We start from the raw sequence: 24237 nt of genomic DNA, 5'->3' as shown, positions 1-24237 counted from the left end.
TTCTTTGCCCTTGAGCTTATAACCTAAAAGATACAGATAGTCCTCAACTTATGACCACAATTGGGACTGGAACTTTGGTTGTTAAGCGTTGCAGTCGTTAAGTGAGGCATCATGCAGCCATGCCTAATTTTACGACCTTTTTGCCATGGCCATTAAGCGAATCACATGGTTGCTAAGTGAATCCTGCTTCCCCCATTAATTTTGCTTGTCAGAAGCTGGCTGGGAAGGTTGCAAATGACGATCATGTGACCCTGGAATGCTGCATCCATCATAAACACATGCCGGTTGCCAAGTGCCCAAATTTTGATCATGTGACTGCAGGGACACTGCAGTGCCCATAAGTGCGAGGACCAGTCGCAAACCACTTCTTTCAGCGCTGTCATAACTTTGAATGGTCACTAAACAAATGGATGTAAGTCAAGGACTACCTGTAGAACATACAGTGGGCGAGGAGGAGGCAAAACAGAAGCAATCCATGCACTTATTCCTTGTGACACAGTCTGATAATCTGGCATCTCTGTAGTTCAAGGACTGGTCTGGCACTAGAGCTAGTAGAAGGGTCCTGCTTCCCTTCTCTCCCAGTATGGCAACCTGAAGGTTGTTTTGGAGCGGTGGGGAGCTGGATAGAACAGGCCGTTCACTTCTCAACCACATTTTTGGAAACGGCCTTTTAGTTCAGTATTGCCTCTGCATTTGTTGTTGTTTATTCATTTAGTCGCTTCCGACTCTTCATGACTTCATGGACCAGCCCACGCCAGAGTTTCCTGTCGGTCGTCAACACCCCCAGCTCCCCCAGGGACGAGTCCGTCACCTCTAGAATATCATCCATCCACCTTGCCCTTGGTCGGCCCCTCTTCCTTTTGCCCTCCACTCTCCCTAGCATCAGCATCTTCTCCAGGGTGTCCTGTCTTCTCATGATGTGGCCAAAGTATTTCAGTTTTGCCTTTAATATCATTCCCTCAAGTGAGCAGTCTGGCTTTATTTCCTGGAGGATGGACTGGTTGGATCTTCTTGCAGTCCAAGGCACTCTCAGGATTTTCCTCCAACACCACAGTTCCAAAGCATCGATCTTCCTTCGCTCAGCCTTCCTTATGGTCCAGCTCTCGCAGCCATATGTTACTACAGGGAACACCATTGCTTTAACTATGCGGGCCTTTGTTGTCAGTGTGATGTCTCTGCTCTTGACTATTTTATCGAGATTGGTCATTGCTCTTCTCCCAAGGATTAAGCGTCTTCTGATTTCCTGACTGCAGTCAGCATCTGCAGTAATCTTGGCACCTAGGAATACAAAGTCTTTCACTGCTTCTACATTTTCTCCCTCTATTTGCCAGTTATCAATCAAGCTGGTTGCCATAATCTTGGTTTTTCTGAGGTTTAGCTGCAAGCCAGCTTTTGCACTTTCTTCTTTCACCTTCATCATAAGGCTCCTCAGTTCCTCCTCACTCAGTGCCTCTGCATTTAGAATTCCTCATTAAACGTTTTGTGTTGAAAAACTTCATTTGAACCAACTGAGATTTATAGTCACTGGGATAGTTTTCAATGTGGTGAAATTGCTATAAATAACCTATTGACATTCCATCAGTGGACAAATTATGAGTGCCAGGGTGAGCTATAGAGCGCCTGGAATTTAAAAAGTAAATCTATAGATAACTGAAGTACACAAAAGCAGCTATATATCCATCTCCTTATAATGACCTGGCATTTACTGTTCATACATTTGCTTCACTGCTTGGCAAAATGAGCTGCCTTTAAGACATTATATTTGGAAAACAGGTTTATTGAGTTGCCACTGATGTTAAAATCTCATTTCCTATTGGAGGGGCAAAGAAATATATTTCTATGAACTTGGTGCCAGATACAGTGTTTAAAATTGATTACTGTTTGGAATGAACCATGGTGGGGATGGGGGGAGGTTTATCACCTTTTCCAGTTTCTGTAGAAGTCAAACTTATTCCTTCATCCAAAACAGGGTGGCCTACCATTTCCTTTAATCACCCCCACCCCCCCAGCCATGCTGTGGTAACATCTAGGATAAACTTCGTAATACATTGTACATGGATTTGCCTTTCTTTCCCCCCCACCCCCCGACCCCAATTGCACACAAAATGCAATTAGATGAAATTTAACTAGGTGTAATTGGGATTTATGGGTATATCTTTGGTTGATTGGATGTGGATTAGTAGAGTTTCTTAGGCCCAATTTTTTTAACCTGGCATTCCCAATATTACGAGTCCTCCCCACAAGTTCCACCACTGTAACTGGTTTTGTCTATATGTGGAAGGCAACTCCAGTTGCTGACATTTTTACATTTTCACATGGTGGCTGGGGAATTCTGGAAGTTGAATTACCAAGGTTGAGAAACACTGCTCTAGAGGATGAGACGGGATGGGTTCAGGTTACAGAAGGGGGAGGGGAAAAAGTTCTTGATGGATTTATTATGATTGTGTTATTATTATTTATTTATGTTTATTATAGCCACCCATTCCCATAGCCTCTGGGCGGCTTACAAATACAAACAATAAAAAGAGTTAAGAACATACAACCCCATAAGGAGCCCAGACTAAGACAGTAACAAATCAGACCAAGCCAGGGCCCCACAAACACATCAGCCCCAGGCCTGAAACCAAAGCCAGGGCCCAGGACTTTTCGGAACCCTAGCAGTTTGACAGTGGAATCGGTTATCTACAGCAGTGTTACCACCACCTCACTGGAGGTCTTCAGACAGAGACTGAAGATCCATCTCTTGGGGATGCTCTCACTCTAGAATTCCTGAACAGGTCAAAGAGTTGGGCTAAGAATTCTTCGGGCTTCCTCCACCTGAATGATTGGCTGTTACCTGTGGATAGCTCTTTGCAATGGAGGGTAGGATAGCAAAAGTGAATGCAAAAACTACACACTCCCATGTACTATAGTCCCCAAAATTGCATATATTAGGAGAAGGATAAAAATAAGTTGAATGCTGTGGAAGTCAGGTATTTAAGGGAGGGTAATAAAACAAGTAGAGATGGGGTCAAGAATAAATGTGTGCTGAATGAATGTGTGTTGAATACAAAACAGAGTGATGAGTATGAAGGAAGCACATTGAGGCTGTGATCATACAGAGAGAGTGAATGAGGATCAGATGCAAAACAGATATGTGAAGGAAGAGAGAATGGGTTGGAAGGAAGAGTGAATGGGTTGAGAAGAAGAGCAAATGGGTCGAGAAGAAGGGGAAACTGAGAAAGATGTGATTGGTTGGATTTCACGAGATCCTTAGAAAGAAATAGTGAAGTTTAAAGAACAAAAAGCAGTATATGAAATGGTATATGGACATGGCGAAGGCAAGGATGGTTGGCAAGAAAGAAAGACATGGAGAAGTACATACCAACAGTGGCATTGGCCTAAGTAGATTCAGCTACATCTCCTTTTCTTATCTCATGTCCTGATTTCTTTGGCTTACTGTTTTTCACACCATTTCTGTACTGTGCATAAAGTTGCTTGCCCTGAAAAGAAGTAATAGGATGGGTGTGATATGTGAGTTTTGTACTTATGTGCTCCTTAGAATCATCTCCATGGACCTGAGGGATGGCTTCAAACTGCATACAGTAGAACTTTGATTTAATGGACTTATTGAGGGAAAAAGCGTCCATTATTCTTGAAGGTGTGTCAGAAGTACTTTTGTGGCACTCTAAGTGTTTAGTTTAATAACAAATTTAGGCAAATAATGTAGATTGATGCAGAAGGTGTAATTAGCGTCAGCTCCTTAATAACATAATTATACAACTGATGTAAAATTAAGGTTAACATTAATTCAAATTTAATTGCCTCCTCCAAGCTACTTTGAATGCAATGGACTTGTGTGTTACTTCTGTGGGAAATTTTGTCCGTTACATCTGAAGTCCACTAAATGGAGGTCTGCTAAATTGAGAGTTTATTGTATTGCAGATGAGGATTTTGTTAGCAGCTCCATTTGTCACTGGCTCATCTTTGACTATAAGGAGGCTTCTGGTTTTCTTCAAAAGCAGATTATACCTGTGTTTTCCTGCTCCTCACCAAATCTTTCTTCCTATCCTGTGTTTTAACAATGGCTGGCCTAGAAAATACCGCAGGGCAGGCATGCTAAACGAGGTAGAGCACTCTTCTTTTAAGAAAACACTCACTTGTTTACAAGCCTGCAGTATTTTATTACATACCTCATTTAGCTCATTCATCATTTTAATAGAAAAATGAGTCATTTTATATGATTTTGAAATAATTTCAGGGAAACCACATAGCCTAAAACTGAATTACTTATTTTAGGCCTAGCCAAGCAGGAAGAAACCACAGCAGCAAGTGGAGGAAGTTCAATAATGATTATTTGCAATGCAGTGAAAATGTCCAAGAAACCCTGAAACTTAGGTCTTCTCAGGCCCAGCCCAGCCCAAGAACAACGAAGAGTCAGGCCATCCAAACCCCAGTTCTTCATTTGCTCACACCGTGTAGACAGAATCTTGCCAGACTGCAGCTGCTCTACCTAACCAAAGGGGAAATAGCCTGGGAGGCTCCAGGGCGGGGCTATCCCGAGCCTCTTCGTTTCCCCACCACCGCCTCCCGGACTGGGCCTCCGCTTATCTCCTCCACCTCCTTGGAACGTGTCCCCTCCTTCCTGAGAACCAGCGGCACTGCCAAAATCAACCACAGGTCTAGAGCAGAATTAAGCCAGTTATTTTTTGTTTACAGTCAGGATATTTCCTTGTTTAAAAAAAAAAATTAAATGTAACTGTCAGAATAGTCAAGACTGAAAATGATGTATCAAATAGGTTAGGAAACTAGGAGAATATAGCAGAATATTGCCTCTAGAGTTCCCATTTCCAGGAAGTGATGGAACTGAAGGTAGGAGGTGACACTTCCCAGTGGCAGTGCTTGTTATTTGGAACAGCTTCCTGGTTGAAATCAGAGTGGCCCCCTGCCCCCGGCAATTTCATTCAGGAGAATGTGGAAATTTCCAAATAGGATTTATGGGCTGACCAAATGACATCTAGGCTTAATATGTTGGAATAAGCTTTTGATCATGGTTGACTGTCAATTTCAATTGATGTTATTTATTCAACTTGTAACCTCCCATAATCTGGTAGACAGATTAAACTATAGAGTTTGGTTTGTCTACCAGATTAGATTAGGCAGGTAAACCTCCCATAATCTGGTTAACAGATAAAACTCCATAGCATGAAATGTCCATGATAACAACATCCGGATAATAACATAAAGGAATCCCCTCTCTTTGGGAGGAGATGGGCAGTAATAGAAATTTGAATAATAAACAAACAAACATCTTAATCAACATCAAAGACAAAACCAACACCCCCACCCCAAAATCCAGACTGCAGCCATTCATTCCCCAAAGCTCTCTGTATCTTCTGAAACCAGCATTCCAGTCTTAACCAGGAGGCTTTGCCAATAAGCAGGCGCTGTCAGAGAGAAGCAGGAACTGCATGCCTCAGTCCCCCTTACGTCAGAAGTGGGGTACCACAAACAGCTTTACCCAGGGCAGTCAAGTAACCTAGGTCAAGTCTGGTTGGAGAATGTAATCCTCCGCCAAGCCATGTGAGGCTTTATAGGTCAAAACTAGCACAGTTTATTCAACTCTGGGATGTTTTATGATGCATTGACCATGAATATTTACCTCCAGGAGTCTTACAGAATTCAGTGGTTCTGAAGTTGAATTTTAAGGTGCTGTATCTGTCCTGACTCCCAGGAAACACTCTGAGACAGGGAACTGGTCTCTAATGTTTTATTGCTAGTACATAACAGGAATCCTAACAAACTGAACAAGCGTGGGAAAACCCAGCCATATAAACCCCAAAGGTTAAGGCGGTCCCAATCTGTGCCTCTTGGAATGGCTGCCCAATTCCTCAGTGCTACGCATGCGCTTGACAGTCTGGAAGGGAGCCCCCTGCTGGCCATCCTTACTCATGACAGTACCCTTTTGAAGGCTCAGCAGGGCCACTTTGATTACCTCCATGCTTGGTTGGGAACCTTGGCGGAAGTGCTGCCTGTGAACGTGTATGCTTAGAGGAGGTGGGGTGTAAGAAAGAAGTCAAGCTAAGTCTCTTCTCCATGAACCAACTCTCAGCATGTGAAAAGGCTGCATCTTCTCCCCTTATTTATTCAACCTGTGTGCTGAGAAGCTGGCTTGGAAGAAGATGAACGTGGTTTTAAAATCAGAGGAAGAAACATCAATAACCTGTACTATATCGATGACACTACCCTGATACTTGAAAATGCAAAAGACCTACAAGCTCTCGTAATAAAGGTCAAGGGGCAAAGTGAAAAAATGGGACTAAGCTTAACTATAAAGAAGACCGAACTAATGGCAGCAGGTAGAACAGGCAGCTGTAGAATTGGCAGTGAAGATATCGAAGTGGTGGATAGGCTCTGCCTTTAGGTTCAACCATCAACACTCAAGGAACAAGCAGGCAAGAAAAGTGCTGCAGGCTAGCACTTGGAAGAGCAGCCATAAAGGCCTTGGAAAAGAGATTCGGATGCTGTGATGTGTCCTCTAAGCATACACGTTCACAGGCAGCACTTCCGCCAAGGTTCCCAACCAAGCATGGAGGTAATCAAAGTGGCCCTGCTGAGCCTTCAAAAGGGTACTGTCATGAGTAAGGATACGTGTAGTCCTTGCTTAACGATGGTAATTGGGACTGGCAACTCCATCATGAAGTGATGCGATTGTAAAGTGTGGTGTCACACGACTGCAAATTACGGTGCCAGTTCCGGTTGCCGTTGTTAAGCGAATCCTGTGATGTCATTAAACGTGATGTTGTGTGACTGCGACTGGTGACTTCCTGCCGGCTTCCCCACTGACTTTGCTTGCCAGAAGCTGGCATTGAAGGTCACAGGTGGTGATCCCGTACAGCAGGATGCTGCAACTGTTGTAATTGCGAGCCAGTTGTCAGGCACCCAAATTGTGATCACATGACTTCAGGGACGCTGCAACAGCCGCAACTCTGAAGACCAATTGTAAGTCTCCTTGTTCAGCACTGTTGTAACTTTAAAGGGTCACTAAATGAGTGGTCGTTAACCAAGGACTACCTTTACTACAAAGATAGGAATCGTAGAAGCCATGGTATTCCCTGTAGCACTCTATGGAAGCGAAAGTTGGAGTATGAAGAAGTCAATAGGAAGACTATTGATGCTTTTGAATGTTGGTGTTGGAGAAGACTCCTGAGAATACCACGGATAGCCAAGGAAACAAACAAATGGATCATTGAAGGAATCAACCCAGAGGTCTCACTCAAGGCACAAGCGACCAGGCTCAAATTATCCTACTACAGACACATTATGTAAAGACCCAGCTCTCTGGAGAAGGCTCTGATGCTAGAAAACGTGAAACGAAAGAGAAGAAGACAGCCAGCAGCAAGGTCGATGAACACAGTTACGATAGCAATGAGTGCACCTTTGGAAGACCTGGAAGACCTGGATAGAGATAGATCTTCATGGAGAAAATCTGTCTATGGGTTGCTAAGAGTCGAAAACGACCTGATGGCGCACAATCAATAATTAAGTATGGCATTTTTGAGGAAAAGTGGAGGCTCATTTACTTGCGGGTGCACAGAACTGTCTCCCTCCAAAGTCTGAGATTGAAGCTCTAGAAATGTTGAGGTGGGTGATCTCAGAACAAGCCCTGAAGGCTGGTCCTTTGCATCCAAACTATGGAGATCTCTGTTTGGTCAGCATCTTGGTAAGATGTCAGTTTGCAAATAATGCAGAATGTGGCAGTGCAACTGTTGAACGGGGTGTAGGGCCTATTTAGCAAACCATCTTTAGAGTGGTGGTATGACCATTAAAAGCTTTGAGCAGCTCACAAGCAAGCTGCCTGAATGGCCCCATTCTCTTGTATTAACCATAGAGACTGCTGCGATCGTCAGGGAATATTTTACAGCACATGTCTTCCTCCTTTTATTGTCCTCACTCTTGAGTGCCCTTCCCTTGGTTATGCATGATGCATCTTGTCTGCTGCCTTTTCAATGTATATTAAGGGCTTCTTCCTCTGCTCAGACCTTCTTTGCTATTTGATGTGGACACCCATACATGTTTTATTGATCTGTTCTATAGGTTTTTCATTTCATTTTGGTTGTGCTTATGTTTTATACGGTGCGTTGCTGGTGGCCAAAAATCTCTGTTCAGCCTTTTATAATGCTCAGTTAGCAAGGCACAAATATGAAATACTTAGATTTTTTCCCCCCAACTCTGATCAAATCTCCCCAGTTCATGGGTAATTTTGATTGTAGAAAACATTTTAATGCAGTAGGAAGAAAATGTGGAGAAAAGGCTCTATGGAGGGAGGACTTGGAACTTCATTCCTCTCTTGTTGACATTTGTGTTTTCTACTCATCTACTCTTGCCTTTTCCCTACTTACTTGCAGCCCCTCTCCCCCTCTCCCCTCCTGTATATACTCTATCTGGTCTAATCTTCAGTCTCAATGCAGCACTTCCTTTCCCCCTCCTATTTTGGAGGAACTTTTTAAGGGAATCCCAGCGGTTTGCTCCCTTTTAAAAGCAGGGGCAGGGGGCCCGGAAGGTGTAATCTGGTCCTTGCTGTGGAAGGTTAGGAGAAGGTCCCCATCTAAGGTCCCTTCCAACCTTATGATTCTGATTCTGAGTGAGCTGGGGCAACGTAGGGTGCAAACCATCCAGGCAGGAATTGAATGAAAGAGTTTGCTTTAAAAATGATAAGTGTTGGAAGTAGAGGATGAGGGTTGCAGAATTTCAGAGAGTCCTGTTGGGCATGTGTCAGAAGAGAAATGCCAGACTGACCCTGGGCATCTCAAGCATCCAAAATCTAGCTTGCTCTTCTGCGTGATTCCTTCCAGCATGTTAAAACTGAGTTAATGTTACAAAAGCCCTCATAATTTTTCTTGCTTGAACTCTTTACCAATTTACTTAATTGAGCTACGTAGACCCCATGCTTCCTCTTTGCAAAATGCCCCATCATCCTTTGCCATGGCCAGGGACGAGAGAAACTTCCAGATCTAAACACCACTTTATTTTCTCTTGGGGGGCAACCATTGTTTTATAAAATGAGTGAAAACAGCTTTGTGTCCCTGAGTTGCAAAGGTAGGAAATGGATTTTAGAGAGTCTGTCTCCCTTACAGTAATCTTTGGTGTGCTACCCAAGTGCTTCTAGTTCCACCCCACTTCTCTTTAAATCTTTAATTACTTTGGGGCCTTGGGGCCTATTCTCCCTCCCAGTGTGGGGCTGTGACAGGCTCTGAATCAAAAAGTTGTCAGGGGTTGTCCTTCTAAATGATATGGTAGAGGTACGTGCAAGGGATCACAACCAGATTCCTCTGACATAAATCTTTAAGTACAATCAAAGATTGCTTATGCCAACAAAGCAGTATGACAGGTTTGATGGTTTATTTGCCTGTTGGATTAGACCCTTTTCTGTCTGAATAAATTTTGCTTACGTAGGCATGTATTTGTAATCCAGAATAGAATAACAACAATTTCTGCAGTGATGTATCTCTTCATCCTCCCTCTTTTTCCCATTGTAGAAGGGGGAGAAAAGATGAATTTCAATTAAAGATACAAATAATATGATTTTCTTTTACTAACATACAGCATCTATATACTGTATGTCCTGAGCGGGATACTTATCTAGCATATTCTCTTTCGTAGGAGAACCCTGGAAAAATTTCCTTTAAAAATCCTTTTCGAAGTATAAAACTTAGCCAGCTTGTTTTGCTTTAATCATTTCTAGCATAATGGTTATATATAGATATATTAAGTGCCTGCAGCCATAGCAGATTTCTGAAAAGTAAATGTGCCATTTGAAGAATGAATGATCAAAAATAGTGCTAAGTTATCTACGTGCAAGAACTAGAATCCCAGTAAAGCAGTGCCTGTTTCAAGAGAGAAAGAAGTTATGCATGTCACAGTAGAAATTTTCCAGCCCTCTTTTAGGTATATTACTTGGAAATAATTTCCATTTGTTTTCAGTTGGATTTACTCCCTAGTAAGCATCTTTACAAACTGAAGGGTTCGTTATTCAAATCCTGAAAATTCTGAATGTTAAAGGGTTGTTAAAAAAAAGCAAAAGGAGGGGGAATAACACTCAGTTACAGAGGTCCACTTAATTGCTTGCAAGAACAGGCAATTGGTGCATAAATCAGTGCATTAGCCAGGTGTTCCAGAAGAATAATTAGATTTATCTGGATCAGAGAAGTGGATGGGAATTCCCCCGTTGCCCTCTTAAAAAGCTTCATTTTCTCATGAAGTCACAAGTATGTAATTGATCTTAGACTTCGCTATTTGTGAAAAGAGGTAAGAATCAGATGGGGCTTGTCCATCTGGGTCCTCGTCTGCTCCAGTTGCATCTCTTGAAAGGGTGAGATGACACTACTTCGGAGGGAGCAGGCCTGTGCTTTGGAGGTTCTTCTAGATTCACAGCTCCTGCTAGAACAGGTGGAGGCTGTGGGCAGGTGGGCCTTTTCCCAGCTTCAACTGGTGCCCCATGTGTGACCCCATCTGAGGGTCTTGCTACAGTGATTCATGTCCTCAACTCCACCCTCATCACCACCGGCTTAGACTGCTGCACCCTATGCTTCATGGGGTTGCGTATCTGGAGGACTGCGTCCTCCCATTGCAATCAGCCCAGATAGTTCAATGCAGCTGGGACAGACTATTAGTGGTGTCCCACTTGAGGAGGAGGGGGCAGGGTGTCAGCCTTACCAGGTAGACCAGACAGGAAACATGGCCAGATGAGCTAATTCTACTTTATTTAAGGCTACATTAGCAGAATCTTGCAAGTCTGAAAGTGCAATTCTCTTTCCGTAACAGCCCGAGAAACTAGGGAGGGTCCCTTCTGAGCCTCTTGCCCTGCCCATTATCCAGCTATAGACTATGCTGCCTCTTCTCTGACCATTCCCTTGGCAGCGTCTCTTGGCCCCGTCTCCCAAGGCCATTCCCACATACCGTTGTGCAGGGCGAGGCTTGAGCCTGCCACTTTCCAGTGGCTGCACTTGTGGTTTGGAATAGCACTGGCTGGCTCCTGCTCTGCCTGCCTCCCGGAAGCTGCTCGAAACAGACCTGTTCAGGAGGGCATTTGGGCCTTGATTTCATCTCAGTCTGGTTAGGTACTGCGGTTTGCTTTGGTTAGTTTAATTTAATTTTATATTTTAATTGGTTTGTGAATCCTTATCTGCATACTTTTTGTTTCTTGTACATTGCTTTTGTCTGTCTTGTTTGTAAGTCGCCAAGATTCCCTAGGATTTGGTACTTTATAAATGGTGGTGGTGATGATGAGGAGGAGAGCCAGTTTATGTAGTGATTCAGGCACCCGGCTAGAAGCAGGGAGGCGGTGAGTTCTAGTCCCGCCTTGGGCACGAAGCCAGCTGGGAGACCTTGGGCCAGTTGCTCTCTCTCAGCCCTAGGAAGGAGGTAATGCAAACCACCCCCAAAATCTTGCCAAGAAAACTGCAGGGGCTAGTCCAGGCAGTTGCCAGGAGTCAGTACTGACCCAAAGGCACAACAACCACTACAATTCAATTCAGTCCCTCCATGTGGAATCTTCCCAATTCCCTAAGTTCAGTATGAATTTCTGTCTTCTAGGAGAAGCTGGGTTTGCATACAACTTCATGCACACCTTGTACATGTGGTCAATAGAGCAGGGTAGTTCTCCCCAAGCTCAGCAGAGGCCAAGAGCTTCCTAAGATTGGCACTCCCATATTGCTTGGCAAGTTAAAAGTTTTACAGGGTCATTCTGCATGGAGCTGAACATCTAACCTTTAGGTGTTGAACAGTTCTCAAAAAGCCATCGCTGGACTCTACTGTTTTGGACAACTTTCGACCAATCTCCCACCTCCCTTTTTTGGGGAAGGTGGTTGAGAAAGTGGTGGCGTTGCAGCTCCAGAGGGTTCTGGATGAAACGGATTATCTAGACCCCTTTCAGTCAGGTTTCAGGCCTGGATATGGGACAGAAACGGCATTGGTCGCACTTATGGATGACCTCTGGTGGGAGCAAGATGGGGGCAGTGCATCCATCCTTGCTCTTCTTGACCCCTCAGCAGCTTTCAATACCATCGACCGTGGTATCCTTTTGGGTCGGCTCAGGGAGTTGGGGGTGGGCGGTGTAGTTTTGCGCTGGTTCACCTCCTTCCTCCAGGGCCAGTCCCAGTCAGTGGTGATAGGGAGCAAGAGATCCGACCCTCGGCCCCTCCATTGTGGGGTGCCGCAGGGATCGGTGCTCTCTCTGCTCCTTTTTAACATCTACATGAAACTGCTGGGCGAGATCATCCATCACCACGGGGTGAGGTATCATCGATATGCTGATGATACCCAATTATACATCTCCATCCCGGGGGGAAGTAAGTGATGCTGTGGCTGCCCTTTCCAGGTGCCTGGGGGCTGTGGGGGTCTGGATGGGGAACAGCAGGCTTCAGCTGAACGCTGGCAAGACAGAGTGGCTGTGGGTCAGGGGCTCCCGAGTATCTGGGAACTTACCATCTTTGGTTCTGGATGGGGTGGCACTACCCCAAACAGACCCAGTGCCTAATCTGGGGGTCCTCCTGGACTCACGGCTCCTGCTCAAAGAGCAGGTGGCAGCCGTGGCCAGGAGGGCCTTTGCGCAACTTCATGTTGTGTGCCAGCTCTGCCCCTTCCTGGATCGGGAGCCCTTCTCATGGACACTCATGTCCTGGTCATCTCCCATATAGACTACTGTAACGCGCTTTACGTGGGGCTACCCTTGAAGAGTATCCGGAAGCTACAGCTGGCCCAAAGTGCAGCCACACAAGCAATTTTTGGTGCCCCTAGATAGGCACACATTACACCATTGCTTCATGAGCTGCATTGGATACTGGTCTGCTTCCGGGTGCAATTCAAGGTGTTGTTTATCACCTTTAAAGCCCTACATGGCATGGGGCCAGGTTACCCGAGGGACTGCCTCACCCCCGCTACATCGACCCATCCCACCTGATCATGCATAGAGGGCATGTTACGGACCCCATCTATAAGAGAGTTCCATCTGGTGGGGTCCAGGAAGTGGGCCTTCTCTGCAGTGGCTCCCACCGTCTGGAACATCCTTCCCCCAGAGATAAGACAGACTCCATCTCTTGTGGCCTTCCGGAAACAACTAAAGACTTGGTTCTGCCACCTTGCTTGGGGCAGGAGGGGGAGTAATCACCCCTGGAGATGGTTAGCGCCCTAAAATGGCCTCTTAGATACATGTGAGTGATGTTCCAACTAGTATCGTCATCTGGATTTTATACTGTATTTATCTCCAATATTATATTTGTATTTATATTTATTTATGGTATTTTAATGTTTTTATTCTTGTTGTAAACCTCCCAGAGTCCCCCCTTTGAGGGGAGATGGGCGGTGGCAAGGTTTATTAAATGAATTAAAATAAATAAAATAAAAAATAACAGGATTATAGAGGTGGCAGAACCACTGAGGTCATTTAATTGGGGGCATGTGCCAGTGGGTGTCAAAAAAGTCACAATGGCAGCTTTGATCATGCAGTCGTGGCCACCATCTTGACTTAGTTGACCCCTCATGGGAATGCTCTGGCACATAGTCCAACCCACTGCTCAGTTCCATGGCTTCAGCTGTTCAGCACATGAAACCCTTCATCAAAACAGTTTTGCAAAAGGTTCATAGAATATTGAGAAGCTTTTATATTTATATGTAGTTCCTTCCTATTTTGAGCATTTGGTTCCACATATTGCTTACTTTATTATATTGTATTTGGGGTGTAGTCTCATAAATTCTTTTCCGATACTCTGGGCTGTGGAATGATATTTTAAAGAACACAAAAAGATGTGGCGCTGAAAGAATTTGTTGGATCAGAAAGATTAAATATATTAATTCATGGTTGAGATACAAACTATATCTGACAAGAGTGTTGTGTGAAAAGCTAGAAGCCTCTGCATTCCTGGCCATATTGACCTCTCAGCCAGCTTTATTTATTTATTAGATTTTTATCACCGCCCATCTCCCCCCCTCCTCCAGGAGGGACTCTGGGCGGTTTACAATAAAAACAAGTTAAAATTCAAGACGATTATAAATACAAAATACAATAAAAACGAAAATAGAATAAAATCTAGATGGCTAAAAGTTCTCAATCAGGCCATGAGTATAAGGGCCGTTCCAGGATTGTCCTAGGGTGCCAGCCATCCCCAGGAGTGGCCATTCCTCTTCCCATTCCAGACCTGCTGGCAAAATCAGGTTTTTAATTTTTTGCGGAAGTCCAGGAGCGAGGGGGCCTGTCTCACCTCTGGGGGGAGAATGTTCTAGAGGGCGGGAGCTACTGCAGAGAAGGCCCACTTCTGAGACCCCCAAGATGGAATTCCTTTACGGATGGTGTCTGTAACATGCCCTCCCTGCATGACCAAGCTAATGCTCCTCCATTAATCCTAAAGCCAAGATGGACAGCAGAAGTTGAAGCCCAGCATCACACTGGGTCCAAGCACCACGCTTCTTTGTATAGTCTGGAAGTGGAGTTGAACCTGAACAATCAGGAAGAGTCATTAAGCCCATTATTTTGGGCTTTACCTCCTCACTATTTTCAGGAAAAGTGTGACTCTGATGCGTGTTTCCATAACGGACCGTTGTGCATTCTCCTTTCAATTTAGCGTGGGCGTTTTGAAATAAGGCTATCTGGCAGAAGGATTCAGTGTTTCAGGCTCAGTTTAGATTACAGGTAGTCCTCGACTTACGACCATTTGTTCAGCGACCGTTCAAAGTTATGATGGCGCTGAATGAATGGTGGTTATCACCGCTGCTTGGAGTTCCGGCCATCCCAGCACGCCCACAGTCACACAGTCATGAACTGAGCACTTTGGCAACCACCTCACTTTTATGACTGGTTGCAGCAACCCACGATCACATGATCCCCACTTGTGAGCTTTTCCTCCGGCTTCCCAGAAAGTTAATGGGGAAGCCGGCAGGGAAGTTGCAAGTCACTGGGGTAAGTCTCCCCCACCCACGCACCCTCCCCAGCCTGTCTGCGTTTGTGTCCACTGGCCACTCGTGCACCCCCATGCACCCTCACTGACCCTCGCCACACCCCTCGCACAGTCCTGCATGCTATTCCCAGGCCTTGCTGTGCCTCTGTTGCACCCTCCCTGTTCCTCGCCACACCTCCCTCACACCCTTGCACACCCCTTCGCAACCGCTCATACCCTCCCCGAGCCTTTCCGCACCTCTCTCGCCCCCGCGTGCCCTCCCCTCACTTGCCTGCCAGCCTGCTTGTGAGCCACCTGGGACCTGCAACCTCCTGCCCTCTTCCCCACTGAAGCCGGCAGAAAATTGCCTTGTCTAACGACTGTGGGATTCAGTTAACAATGGCAACCGGTACTGCGTGATTGCCCTCGCTAAGTGATGCAGTCACGCTTTACAACCGCATTGCTTAGCGATGGAAATTCCGGTCCCAATTGCCGTCGTAAGTCGAGGACTACCTGTAAACAGCATTTCCCTTGAAGCAGGCAAACTTGGGAACCCAGGGCATATCTGCACACGAGCACTTCTGCTGGTTTTGTTGTTTGCCATACAGAGTTTGGCTTTCTTCAGCTCCACGTGTCACCTGCAGCAAAGATTAGCGACCTTTTGCCTTTCTTCTACCCTGGAGGAAGTTACAGCTAATTAAGTTTCCTGCTTTGGCAATCCACCGGTCCACGCACACGTTCCCTTGCCCTCTTGAGCGAAGCAGTTCAATTCCAGTCACTTTTTAAGGGAACAATACTTCATTTCTTCTCATTTCCCTAATTATCATGCAGACAAACAGTGGGGATCGTGACATTAGGATAAATAAGTGGCTTATGATTTTGCCTTAGAGAAACTGTCTTGCTGTTTCTCTCCCCTTGAGTGGAGCAGTAGTCATAAATGAGCAAGTTGAGAGTATTTTACGATGGATAGTTAATGGTGCTATAACTGAGCCGACAGGCCTGTTACTACAGCATCTGTCACAAACCCTGGTCCTTAGCATACCTTTAATGGCTTCTTTTCATAATGGTTCCGACTAGGGCACGTAGACTATAGTGCGACAAACAGGATTCCAAACTCAAGAAAATGTTCTTGCTCGTTTTGAAGCGAGAGGATGTGTCTTGCATGCCTTCTTGCCCACACAGATATGCTCATTGCTTCAGTGTACTTTTGGCGATTAAGTTATTGTTAGCGCTTCTGAAAACTTTCTTTCCCTCCCCAAGCCAGTTTTTTTTACCTCCAGCTGCTCCGTAACCAGTTTTTTCTAGTATTTGCACTGTGTGCTGGTATATAGATCGTAAAGTCACTTGAAACATCTGGAGAAGAAAAGTAGGTATGTATACAACTCAGCAGCGGCCAAGTAATTTGAGCTGACGTGAGCCCAAAGGCTGCCAACCAGGTTTGGAAAATGCAATAAGGATAACATAGCAGGCAGCAGAGAACATTTATTATTACTTATTGATTGGTTGGTTGATTTCAACTTGAGGCTACCTGACTCTACAGTGATTCTGGGCTGCTTACAGCTAAAAAAAAAAGGGGGAAAGGAAGCAACATTTATCCAAAACAAAAAAACAAAAACAAACAACAACAACAACAAAAAAACCCCACACAAACACAGCTGACTGAAAGACAGAACCAAAACCCGAAGTCAAAGGGAGAACATCCAGATCTTTAAAAAATGGCCAAAATTCAAAAGGGTGGGAGTAGCATGGATCTCGGGGGGTGTCATTCCATAGGCAGTGGACAATATCTAGTAGTACTCAGGCACTAGACGGTGGTAGAGAAAGAGTTGGCTTCTGCTTTAACATTTATAATCAGGATTGGATATGGAGGAAATTTGAAGAAGAGTACTTTTCAACTCAGCCTCCTTCAATCTGGTGATTTCCCCATGTTTTGGGCTCCAGTTCCATCACAAATTGCTTTTGACTTTCCTGAGTAGGGAAGTCCAATTTGACCTAGATCAGGACTTGGCCTTTAGTGCCCAAAGTCCTTTTCGGAAGATTTCTGTGTTATTTTCTTACCCAAGCTCCACTTTGCTCAGGTTTTATCTATCATACATTCTGGAAGGACATTTGGGAGTCTTCCAGAAACAGAATAGACAGAAATCTCCAAAATTTTTGGCACATCTGGAATTCTGAGAAAGCGCTGTGGGTGCTATCATAAAATGGTTGTGATAGAGGCTGCAGCACACAACACACTGATCCTCAGATCGTGGACACAACCATGCAGTGTGGAAGGAGTTTGACTCTGCCTTCTTCCAGAATGCTTTTCTCACTTCCCATCTAGTCTACAGCTCTAGAAGTTCTTAGTGGTCTGCCCTCCGACTTAGCTTAGCTTCTAAACCTGACAGGTGACTATAACTTTTCTCAGAATCTATTCTTTTGCAATCAGCTGAAGAAAGAATCCTAGAACAATCCTCCCTCCCTCAAGTTTCCATCCATCCGTCCGTCCGTCCATCCATCCATCCATCCATCCATCCATCCATCCATCCATCCATCTGTAGATAACAAGCGTATAGCTGACTCATCTGCACTTGTTACTCTGAGAATGCAAACAGATCTGATGCTTTTTAACATCTTGCATGCTTTCTCCAGTCCCCAATCAAAAAGTTCAATCACTGTGTGCGTGTTCTGTGCATATATAATAACTAAACATACGGTTCCCAAGTGAAGTTCTCCCCATTTCTCATCTAGTATATATGACCTCTTGATTATACATAGTAGTCTAGTCTGGAAACAGGTTAAATCTCTCAGTTTTCTTGTGTATGTGGTTGAGGATGGCAGCTGTGCCTTCAGGAACTCGTCCGTGTGTTAAAAGTTGTATTTCCCTGTTTTTATTTATGACTCAGAACGTCACTCAGCACTGCTTACCCAGAAGTGGGCATGCATTGCGTGCTCTGAATAAGTATTGGCTTTTCCTTCTGGTTGCAGCTTCTTTCATTCATTTCAACAGGCCATGCTGCTTTTGTTGTATTGGCTTCTGGCAGGCCTTTCTCCAAAAGCCACCTCAAAACCCTTACTTGCTGGTGCTGTGGTTCTCTGCTGGTGTTTGGCTATGCCAGCGAAAGTTTGTCAAAAGTTACAAATTTGCTGAAAGATTCCCCGTAGCAACTTCCAAGCGCGCTCGGCAGGGTTTCAGTGCGGTACCTTAAAAAACGGCAGTTAGAGCCTACTGCAAGCAATTTCCCCTTAACTTGCAGTTGATATAGAACAATTTAGAAAATTGATGCATCTGTCATAATTTTAAATGGGTAGGGTACGCTGCCAAGTTTGGAACTAACACAGAGAAAACCCACAACTTTTGCTAATAGGGAGGAAGAGAAAATCCATTTTATGCTCCATTAAACTGTTACACATCATAAATAATTTATGCTTGGCTTTGCTCCATTCTGCAGGGTGGATGATAAACGAGTCATTTTCAGAGGGTTTTAATGAATGCAATAGTTTTCTTTATTCCCACTTTCTTAAAACATGACTGTATGATTCTTAAATTCCCATGATCGCTGTATAATTGTAACAGGATTAAATGATCAGAACATGGATTTTTGATACGTAGCAAGTCGGTGGCTGACTCTGGAGTGTTTTTTTTTCCTGTTAGGTGCCTTTGTAAATAATTGAAATGATAATAACTTCTGAAGCAATTGCAGATAACTGCCTTTAAAAAAGATTAAGTGCTTTGACATGGAGCAACACTGGGGTGAAACAGTGTGGCCCATATGATCCCCTTGGGGTCACCTTGCATCTGTAAGGGTGAGGCAACCAAAGAAGAAGACCATCCTATCTTTTTAGCATTGAACTTTTGACTGCTGGTCAAGTATCTTTAGATTTGCTTCCTTAGCCAGACATCTTTCAAATGGGTTGATCAATCTGCCTGTGGATTATGGGAACTGAAGTCGAGCACGTCTGGAGAGTAGCAGGTGGGGAAATTTGTTTCAGATGTTAATATTACAAGGAAAAAGAAATGAGAGACTCATCAACAAGATAGATAATTTAGGCTAATAAAAACTATATTAAATTGCTGATGTTGTGAAACAATTGCATTAACTTTTCAACAGTGATCATTTCTTTATATTAGTTACCCACTTTTCCTCAAATGGCTCAGGGCATCATCATTGTGAGCTATGCTGGGAGGAGAGTTTGTCATATTTAAGGAGCTTAGTGGCTGAATGAAGATTTAGCCTTGGGTCTCCTTTATCTTTGTCGGCATTATTAACTACTGGACCAGCTTTTCTCAACCATGGCAACTTTAAGATAGGTGAACTTCAATTCCCAGAAGTCCACCTATCTTAAACTTGCCAAGGTTGAGAAATGCTGTACTGGACAGTATTCTTTGCTTTGGATGGTTGCTTGGCTTCCTCTTGGGAGATGGCCACAATTCTAAAAAGTAGCCTGAGAAGAAGCCAAGTTTTCCCGTGGTAGCTATAGGGTTTGCATCTTAATTTCTGCTGAAGTTGACAAATAGAAAGTTGATTGGCTAGGGCCTTTTATTAGCATTTTTGATTAGAGTCAAATTATAGCCAGCTAATGATGTGACCCATCAGTTGGTCAGTACCCCAGTTCTATCAGTAATAAGCAAGGCCCTCTTGTCTTTACTTAGTGGAAGGCAAGCTTAATGGAGAGCAAAGAAGTTAAGGACACTCCTGTGATTGCCACAAGCTCAAACTTCTAATTCCCCCCATTTTCCATTTTAGACATTTTGAGATCATCCTACCACAGTCTATAGCATTGTTTCTCAACCTCTGCAACACTCCCAGAATTCCCCTGCCTGCCTTGCTGGCTGGGGAATTCTGGGAGTTGAAGTCCACACAGCTTAAAGTTGCAGAAGTTGAGAAACACTGGTGTACAGTCTAAGAACTTCTGAGACAAAGAGGTCCCTAGTGTCTGGTATCATCTGCCAGAATAAGGTTGCATCCACTGTAGCTAGTAACTAGGGGGGAACCACTCACTGCTCCCAAATTATTGGCTTTCAGGATACTTATGTAGATATGGCACTTCCTCCAGGTAGTATGGCCACTCATCAGAATGTAAATGGGTTTTAATGCAGTTCTTTGTTGGACTAAAGGAAAACTTTAAAACAAACATTTGAGTTGTATTATGCAGGATTAGGCTGAATTCCAAAAGTTAAGTTCAAATGTTTGAACTTAGACCATTCTATACATTAGCCTTTATTTGTCCCTGGAATTCATACTTGGGATTTACCACATCTGCATTTGTAATGCCTACCAATTAACAGCATCCTCTGAACTCAATGTTAATGACAAGTATTCACAAGCTGTTATTTTTGTAAAATAATACAGTTAGTACATAATAGAGACCAGTTTACCATTTGAGAAAAAAATGGTTTATTTGGGATTTCTGTCTAATCTCAGATTAACCCATATATTTGTTAATAGTGTGTGTTGGAAACATTTAACAAGTTTGCATATTGCATGATATCTACAACAGTTTACCATTGTAAACCTTGATTCAGTATGCTAATCAATTGATTTCAATGCTCATGTTTTGTTCATATACTATCAAGATGTAAGATTTTACCTCAGGCATTTAGTTGATGGTATGTTGCTATTTGTTGAATTTACACTAGCATTAAAAAACAGACAATGGTTGACTTGTGTTGTTGCCTTTGAAAAGTAGATAATACTTTGAACAAATGCCTTTTGGCCATACTGATAAATAGAAAATTTCTGGAGCTTCTCTTCTCTTCCTAAATTATGCTATAAGAGTGTGCTCAAATGCTTTGGAAGTCTAACTAAATACCTGATACCTTGCTGCTACAACTGTTAGCATTTTTATGAAAAGCAAATAATGTGTTTGTAAGCGTTAAAATAATGGAATATGGCTAACAGGAAGCCGACTGCACCAGATCTGTGACTCAAAGATAAGGGATATATTTGCCAGCAAATGCTGATGTGTCACTTCCATTAATGCTATTATGTTTGTGCATATATCAGGAAGTGAATATACTTTGAGTTAATGTCTTTGAAGATTAGAAGAGGTGCCTCTCTGTCTTCATCCATCCCAAAGGAAAGTCTTTATGAACTTGTGCTTTGCCAAGCAAACCTCTGTGTGGTATGGACATTTGGCACCTGAAGCAGCAAGCACCCATCCCTTAGGGAATTCTATTATTTTAGATACGGTTTGAAGAAAAGCAGTGCTGAAATATTTTGAATTGTGTCTGGAAAACTAGTTTGGATTTCGGTGCTGGGCTGTGGTTGGACTAGATCAGGGTTTCTCAACCTGAGTTCCATGGTCACTGGGGGTTCCCTGGGAGATCATGATTTATTTTAAAAAATTAAAAAATTATTGCAAATTCAGGCAACTTCACATTAGAGAGTTAAGTTTCATTATTTATTTTTAGTTTAAGAACACTGTTTTTCATTTAAGAACAGCCAAAACACTGTTAATGCGTATATACAGGCCTGCACATGAAACGAATATAATAATTTTGTAACTTCTGGCCTGTATTTGAGCCTGAATGTCCAGGGGTTCTCCGAGGCCTGGAAAATATTTCAGGGGTTCCTCCAGGGTCAGAAGTTTGAGAAAGGCTGGACTAGATCAATGTTTCTCAACTTTGGCAACTTTAAGATATGTGGACTTTTAACTCCCAGAATTCCCCAGCCAGCATAGTTGAAGTCCACACATCTTAAAATTTGCCAGAGTTGAGAAACACTGGAGTAGGTGATCTCCAAGATCCCACCCTTATATTCTGTTGCTTTATTGTATGCAGGTGTCAGAGGAATCCTGGATAGTCTTTGGCAGAGTGGACCTTCAGATCAGTTTCTGCCAGCCTATAGAGTTAACATAGAGAGCCAGTTTGGTTTAGTGGTGAAGGTACTGGGCTAGAAACCAGGAGTCTGTGAGTTCTAGTCCCGCTGTAGGCATGAAAGCTGACTGGGTCACCTTGGGCCAGTCACTCTCAGCCTAACTCACCTCACGGTTATTGTTGCGGGGAAAATAGGAGGAGGAAGGAGTATTAGGTATGTTCGCCTCCTTGAGTTATTTATAAAAATAATAAAGGCAGGACAAAAATAAAATAAAATAAAATAAATAGCCAGCCACACTTCCCGGGAGAGGAATTTGTGTGTTAAGGCTTATCTATCTATCTATATCTATCAATCATATTTATATAGCTGCCCATCTCACGTAAAAGTGACTCTGGGTCGCGTCCAGCACAATATATATAGGAATCTGTGTCCATATTTATCTGTATTTATTTAAAATACGTACAAGCTGTCTCTAAGGTAGTTTTCCCCAAGAGAATTTCCAAAATGAAACTCCAATTTAAAAAAAAAAAAAAAGCAATTCTGCAAAACGTTGGGGAACCCTCAGTTATGGACAGCAGTTGGGGAACCCTCATCTGGGCAGCTGTGGTCCTAGATTTGAAGTCTTTCGTGTCCTAACAACCAGGAAACACACTGAGACAATGAACTGGTCTCTAATATTTATTGCTAGTACTTAACAGGAATCCTAACAAACTGAAGAAGCGTGGGAAAAACCCAGACATATAAACCCTCAAGGGCTAAGGCGGTCCCGATCTGTGTCTCTTTGAATGGCTGAACAATTCATCAGTGCTACGCATGCGCTTGACAGTCTGGATGGGAGCCCCCTGCTCGCCATCCTTACTCATGACATTTTGAGCTGTTAAAGGTTAACACCAGCATTAGATTTTACCAGACTGCAGGTAACTGAGAATGCAGTTCCTCTTCTCAGTGGGATCCTGATGATGTTGTTTACCTGTGAGTAAAATGGCTGGCTTCTAAGGCACTATATGGGGGGTAAGGACTGGTGTCTGAAAACCTGCTGCTTAATTGTGACTTCCAAAAGCTGTTCCTGAACTGGAAGGTTGGACCTTTCAAGACATTTTGACTTTTATCTGGCAGTGATGCAGTGGTGTTGGAAACTCCCTGCCATGTTTTTAATCCAGGCCTGTTGTGAATTGGTCAACTTGGCAGGTGAATTTCACCTGTTGTTTCTATGGCTGGGAAACACCAAGGATGGGTTTTTTGATTGACTGAACCCCTGTTTCTTCTCTGTAACTGAAAGAGCCTTTTCATGACTATTTCCTGCCCAGTTCCAAAATGCATGGCTGTTGCTTAATATCTGAAGCAAATATTTCCAGCAAATTGTTACGCTTGTAGCAACGGATGAGTTATCTGGCAGGAAAAGATGGATCCAGAACTGCTGCAAGGAACCAGCATTCATGCCTACGGAAACCGTGACACGTATTTCTTGCGTCATCCAAATGATCTTGGAGTGCAAAGTTTTCTACCGAGCGCTTGGAAGTTCACCATACTAAAAGATGAGTAATGGCAGTTTCAGTCATGTTAAAAACAAACAACCAGAACTTATTAATTCTTGAGAGGACAAAGGACTTAACGTCCAATCTGTTGCTGTTTCTCGCATGGGCAGTAAAAGTTATTTTTAGGAGCACATGGTTGATAGAGAATACAATTGAAACTGTATTTCTGCCAGTGAAATACTTTGACAAGAAAATGCCCTCTGACAAATTAGAGATAATTTTTGTTCTATGGTATTCCGCCCTACAAACAACTGCCATATTAAATCTTAATCAATAACAATGCTTTGTTAATTGCTCGAAAGTGTTTATATATTGGATAAATTGCTGTTTGTAAATGTTGGGTTATATTAACCAAAGCAGCTAATTACAAGCAACAAAATAAACATAAGGTTTGCTAAAAGCTTCCATTCGTAGCTAGGAGCAGTCCCTGCTGTTTGATACTGCAGTCAGCCCTGAAAATGAGGTAATGATATTATACATACATCTATAATGTAGAGCAATTTCTTCCACAATGCATGTAAGTATCATTACTTTACTAGGAGTCTGTGCAATATGATTTATTTAATGCATTCCAGTCCCCCTGATGTTAAGATATAATTGAGATGAGTGTGTGTTGGGGTGGGGGTGGGGATAACTGTGGTACATGAATCATGATCCAAAGTGCTTGTAATTTTAAGATGCTTAGGGGGGCCGAGGAATGCATATAGTACATGTCCAGAAATGGGAAACGTGGTAAGAAGTACTGTCTAGTATGGGAGTAACTTGATTTTGTGATTGGAATCACCAGAGTTGGAAGGAGAAGAAATCTTCAGAAAATTCACAGCATTAAAAACACCCCTAAGGATGCTGCTTAGGTCTGCTTGGCATTCAGTATTTCTCTTGTGTGGACAATTCATCTATAAAGATACACTATATGCCTCCCGTTCAGTTAAATAGCTACGCACCTAGCCAATCTTGGCTGATCTTGAAAGACTAAGTAAAGCTGAATCTGGT

General features: G+C 43.4%; 1 protein-coding gene across 2 annotated transcripts in view; it reads left to right on the top strand.

Annotated features, from left to right (window-relative positions):
* Positions 1-24237, top strand: part of CHCHD3 (coiled-coil-helix-coiled-coil-helix domain containing 3) — a 282436-nt gene that overhangs the window by 69959 nt on the left and 188240 nt on the right. The window lies entirely within an intron of this gene.

The sequence above is a fragment of the Candoia aspera genome, chromosome 7 (assembly GCF_035149785.1).
Source record: "Candoia aspera isolate rCanAsp1 chromosome 7, rCanAsp1.hap2, whole genome shotgun sequence".
NCBI lineage: Eukaryota > Metazoa > Chordata > Lepidosauria > Squamata > Boidae > Candoia > Candoia aspera.
Note: the sequence above shows the minus strand (reverse complement) of the source record. Positions and strands in the feature narration are given on the sequence as shown.